Here is a 6,000-nt window from a genome sequence, read left to right as displayed (position 1 = left end):
CACACACACACACACACACACACACACACACACACACACACACACACCTCATTCATTCACACATTCATTCCAAAATATAACCGTGTACAACCATGTTATCTCCATCCCCGCAATGCTTTCCTGTTATTGTGTTTTGTTTGCCTCTCACCTGGCAGCACGCTGTCCCTGGGTCCTCTTTACAATCCCAGGAAGGGGGTTGACACAAGTTCTGCGTTCGCTGAGGGGAGCTCGATGTGGCACTTTAAGAAGAAAGAAAAAGAAAAAAACTGAAAAGAAAAGGCTGAAAAAAAAAGCAATGTCCACTTTTTTTCCCCTCACACAGCGGCTCAAGAAGCGCTCTCGATCACACACTCCAACACCCAGTCAACAGCTCCGGCAAGCGAGCAGCTCACTATTCCTTCCCTCTCTCTCTCTCTCTCTCTCTCTCTCTCTCTCTCTCTCTGTCCGTGACACTCGCCTCCTCTCTTCTCTTCCCGCCCACCTACTCCAGCTCCCTCCCCCGACTCCCCCTCTCGCTCTCCTCTCCGTCTCTCCCTCGCTTGCTCTTCCTCCGTCAGACAGAATGCACACACACACACCCCTCTCTATCTCTCAGCTCACTATTTTTCTGACATTTTTTTCCCCCCACCCACTCGCACCTTCTGCTGCGTGAAAACAAATAGTCAGTGGAAGGTACTATGAGATGTGCATTTACACACACCATCAGCAAACTTATTCTTGTTTTGTGGAGCATTTTATTTTATTTCGGAGTAAGACAAAGCACATTGTTCTTGTAACGTCAGATGTGATTGATGATTATTGGTAATATTACTGTGTATGATTACAGTTCAAACTCCCTTTTGAAAGCCATAACTGCCGCTCAATCTCACTTATTCGTCTTTATTCATCCTCTCCATCCTCCTCTCCCCATCTTTCCGTCTCACTCCACCTATTCCCTAACCCTCCTCTGGTCCCGCCGGTGTATTTGATGCTGCTCACGTCCCATTCCTCAGACAGCGAGTCAAGGGCATTCCCAGAGTAAGCGTATGCTAAGGCTCTGCCTCAAAGAGCCGCCTGGCGTCCCATCCGACGCTCGGCCGGACCGCATGTGGCGCTCGGATCTCCCAGGGGGGTGGGGGGGGGGGGGGCAGATGCAATAAGCAAAAAAGTGGAGCAGCAGCAATAAAATCTGCCCGAGGAGTCGGGTCTCATTTGAACCACTGAGAATGGACACGGAGAATGGGACGGCACCCGACTTTAAATGTTAAATGGTGCTTTATTGGCATTAAATGCTGAGGGACTTTATGGTCCACTGCCATTGATCGGAGCTTATCCAATCAGGTTATTTGTTGGCAGGGTGTTTATCCATTAAGGTCAATCATAAGCTCACAATCAAACAGATTGAATTAATAGTGATTTGAGAATAAAAATCTGTTATATACAGTTATTGATTGAACCCTATGTATTGATTGGTTCCCCCTTTTGAGCCTGCGTATCTCTGTTGGTGTGTAGTCCAGTTATTGTGTTGCAGTAAATCATTATCAAAATAAATACTGGTGATGGTCTTGAGAATTGCAATCCTATTTGATTTTTCCTATGAATGCTTCTCCTTTTATCTTTGTAAACGCATCTCGCATCCAATCAATCCTCTCCTCAGGAAAACCTTGGATTTACCTTGGAAGCATTTGCTTGTTTTGTCGACGGATTAATTATGAGGCATGTTAAAGGTCGGTCTGCGATACATCGCTCGTCTACACTCATGTGTGAGCTGCTGGAGAACAGGAAGTCTGCAGCAAACTGTAACTCTGAGAGATGTGCGACTGCGGGGGAACAGATGCTAAACGTGTATTTTCTGTATGTGCACGTGTGTCTGTCTATGGAGAGACCCAGCGTGTAAATAAAGCGCACGGGCTGATAAAGCGCAGCGAGACACATGGCACTGTTGACAATACACACACACACGCACATGCATTAACAGACATCTAGCTGGGTAAGAGACAATGCAAACAGGGAGTCTGTGTTAATGATTACCAACTAACACCCTGCCTGGACACTGCACAGCATGCTCCTCTACTCATAAGCGTCGGTTCACTGGCTCAGTGTGTGTGTGTGTGTGTGTGTGTGTGTGTGTGTGTGTGTGTGTCTGTGTGTTGTAGTGGCTGCGAGGGGATCGATGGCCGGCTGAGGTGACGTGGCCGGTGCAGATTTGTGGCCCACGTTCTTATAGTTTCCCCTTTAATGAGCAGGAGCAGTGCCACCGTGCTGCAGGCCGCCCTGCTATGACGAATATCAGCTGTCTGGCCCAACAAAGTTGGCTAAACACACATCCCAGCTCTGCAGAAGACATCCGCTATCACAGCTAGAGGCTGGAAATTGTACACCTCCAACATTGGCATGAAGATAGATAATAGTTTTGGCCAAACTATTTTTCTGAGAAGGAGAGTAAACACTCTAGGAAGTCTATATTTTTAGATGAATAGCTCTCTTAACAGGAAAAACATAGGCAGCTAGTTATAATGACTGAACCGGGTCTCAGATTTACTTCCCTCTGTGGACGACAGAAAGCTTGAAACGTGCACCTCTTATCTGTGTGTGTTAAAATAACTGCATTAAAAGACCAAGAAGAAGATTTCTAATGTGTAAAACATCCAGTTTTCTGCTGGAAAGAATATTTCCTGAATAAAAAGGAAAGCTTGAGAGTGGTGGCGCGTCTTGTATCCAGAATCCATTAAATTCTCACTTTATTTGGTATCTCTGGTATTTTGGAGAATTCATGCTGGACACTGGTGATGACGGTAAATGTAATGCAGAAACATCAAGACAGGGCCAGAAACACTGGGGATCATAATAACGATAAATTTAAAAAGGTACGTTGAAACTGGACATAATGACCAAAAAGCAGTTAAAAAAAAAAAAAGGTTTTCATTTTACCCAAAGTGGAACCACTTCTAAGTACAGAATCTACTGTAACGCCCACGTAAACAGAACAGAAGAGCTGAGAAAGCGAGTCTTTTAAACCCGGAGCCTGTCAGGGTGAACCTAGAATGAACAAGAGAGGAAGAAGGAGGACGAGGGGTCACCGGGGTCAGAGAGGAACGAAAAGGGCAAAATGGCATTTAGAGGAGAAAGGCGGTGAAATAAAGGGAGCTGGGTGAACAAAAAGGACAATTTCCCAAATGTCAGGAGCATTTTAATGGTCACCTTTGGACAGTGGAAATAATGGGTCCGATTCAAACACTGAGAGAGAGGAAGTGAAGCTTTTGTAACTCGTCTATACAACAAAAGTGACTACGGACTACCTTGCTTACCTTACTTTAACTATTACACACAAATCTCAACATTCAAATTGTATAACGTGGACAATGTAAATACAAAATGGCCGTTACTTACATACATGCATCATGCATAGAGGGTAGAAGGTAGAAATGATTCTGTGGAAAATAAACTATGGTTAAGGTATAGTTTAGGTAAGGCAACTAAACACTTGGTGTTGAGATGAGGAGAAGATTGTGGTTGGAGTTAATAAAAACTATAATAAAGATTTAAACTTTATTTACATGCCTGTTGTGGACGCAAACTCCAGGCTCCTGCAAACTGTCGGAAAACTGTTTTCATGTGTAGCCCTGGTGCACATGCCATAAAGAATACGGCCACCCCCTCCCTCTGCAAACAGCACGCTTGGCAGCACTTTGATTAAAAAAGAAATAAGCACCCCTGGTCACCCTCCATATCAATCCCAGATGTAGTCTTTTTGTTAATACCACAAAAAATCGAATTGTAAAAAATCGAACTTTAATGAATTTAAGTTATATTGCTTCGGCCCACCCAGGGTATCCAGTGCTAATTCTCTCTAAGACACACACATGCTCTTCCAAACGGAGGAAAGTAGCCCTAATTACAGCTGATGCTCTCATTTAATCTCTCTCTCTCTCTCTCTCTCTCTCTACTGCAGGCAGGAAGCTGCCACGAATCACTTACAGCTTTATCAGTGGATAAGTGGCTCTTCAAATATGGAGCTATTCAGAGAACTTTTTCAATACACACAGGTGCTCCTTTCACCAACACCCGGCTTCTCTAACTCGCATGCATGCTGCAGATACTGTACACAACCTCCCACACGTACAGTACACACAGTTAAACACACAACACCTGCTGGGGTCACTGATGTCTGGCTGGTCTCGTAGGTTACAAGGAGAGCAGAGGAAGACAGAGGAGCTGCTTGTTTTTCACTATTTATTTTTTCAATTTTTAAACTGCTAACAACTCCGGTGGGTTATAATGTCAGCAGCCCGGCATCAAACGGCAGACAGACAAAGTTAGGGATTAGCTTGTGGAGCATTAAGCAGCTAAAGAGACAGACATTTGCCTCTGGAGTTGGTGGAGACCTAATCTGAACATAAACCCAGCGTGCCGATCCCTCCAGTGGCTTTCTGGAGAAAGTCTATCAGCCTTCATCTCTTTCTCTTTGAGCTCCAGTCACCAGGCGCCGCTGCTCACAGAGGTCACATCTTATTCATCCCAGCAGTGATAATTACGACAGTCTTACGGAGCGATGAGTGGCCTTTTTGACCTGAGAGCCCCCTTGACTTACACACACGAGGAGGGGAAAAGCAACGTGAAAGGAATTCAGTGGGACTGATGACGAGAGCCCTTTCTGCACTGAAAGAGACACTCACAGTACAGTATGGAGAGTACACGCCTTACACAAATCAACACCAAGGAGCGTCTATTTGTGCAGAGGGGATCAGTGTGTTGTTGTTTTTTTGGAGGGCCCCTGTTTGAGGGCGGGATGGAGGACTCAGCGCTGCCTGTTAGAGCGCCCCGGCCGAGTCTGTGTCGGGGACTCAGAAGGAGGATTAGTGGGGATTTAGAGAGCAGTAATCACCATTGTCCGTGGAGGGTGTGGTAATTAAATTACCTTAGCAACCCCGTTACTGCCCAGCCACACAGAGCGAACAAGGTCAGCGAGAATGAAAATTTCAGAATATGCAGAATTTGTTCCAAGAAGACGCATTTTCGACATATAGATTGAAGCACACATGATACATCATGTTCGAGGTAAATATGTGATTTAAGTCACACAGCATCATCAGACGACGTATTGGGACTTGCGATTCTCATCACGCATCCAGATAGTGGCATACCTGTGTGAGTGCTTGGAGGGAGAAGGCATACATTATGTTACAGCATGTTGTTAGCATAATATAGGCTACGCTAGCCCAGACATGTATTGACAGCACTACAGGTTTTAAGTGGTGTGATTTGTGGTTTCACGCGTTGACGGAGACGAGGGTTGGAACATCCATCAGCAATCAATCACGCGGCTAACTTGCAATTTATGAATGGAAGTTGTGACTAGATTTGTGGTTAAGTGAGAAATGTGCTGAGGTTAAAGACCAGCTGATCTGGGAGGAGAGGAATAAGAGAGAGAGAGAGAGAGAGAGAGAGAGAGAGAGAGAGAGAGAGAGAGAGAGAGAGAGATGTGTGGGAGTAGCAGCAGCTCCCACACAGGCAGGAAAGTCACGATCCACCATGGATTCTGCTCAAACTGACATATAAAACACGCCAACAACAACTCCCAAATGTAATCTCACATTCACTGCACATGTAAAATCTCAGTTCTGAGCTACGATATTAAGAAAAAAATGTCCAGCATGATACTTAAATAAAAATCATCCACTAAAATGCCCATGAAGCTCTTCATTAAACGCATCTTGATGCCACTTGAGCTTAGTGAGGGATTGCTATTTTAAATTGATTCATTTCTCAACTGGTGCAGTGTGACAGTCACCCATCATTATGTTGCATCACTACGAGTTCAGTGCTGCAGCAGGAAGATCACATCCCAAAGCTACCTACGTTCTGGACAAGCATCCGTGCAAGAGTGTGGATTCAACGACACACACTCAACCAAATCACATCTTGCTCAAACACAGACTTACATTCTTAGCCAGGGATAGTAGCCTCACTGAAACACGTTAAATGACATGTTTACTTTTGGCGCCCTTGGTCGAACCACAC

The 6,000-nt window shown here is 45.0% G+C and overlaps 1 protein-coding gene across 5 annotated transcripts in view; it reads right to left on the bottom strand.

Annotated features, from left to right (window-relative positions):
• syt1a (synaptotagmin Ia) overlaps positions 1 to 6,000 on the bottom strand; it is a 128,217-nt gene that overhangs the window by 67,535 nt on the left and 54,682 nt on the right. For 4 of the 5 annotated variants that reach the window (XM_031859048.1, XM_031859052.1, XM_031859051.1 and 1 more), the window contains one exon: positions 149 to 239. The exons of the other annotated variant lie outside the window; for it this stretch is intronic. The gene's annotated coding sequence lies outside the window, so the exon portion shown is untranslated. The remainder of the gene's footprint in view (positions 1 to 148; positions 240 to 6,000) is intronic. 5 annotated transcript variants of the gene reach the window in all.

The sequence above is a fragment of the Anarrhichthys ocellatus genome, unplaced genomic scaffold (assembly GCF_004355925.1).
Source record: "Anarrhichthys ocellatus isolate YVR2014 unplaced genomic scaffold, GSC_Weel_1.0 scaffold21, whole genome shotgun sequence".
Taxonomy (NCBI): domain Eukaryota; kingdom Metazoa; phylum Chordata; class Actinopteri; order Perciformes; family Anarhichadidae; genus Anarrhichthys; species Anarrhichthys ocellatus.
Note: the sequence above shows the minus strand (reverse complement) of the source record. Positions and strands in the feature narration are given on the sequence as shown.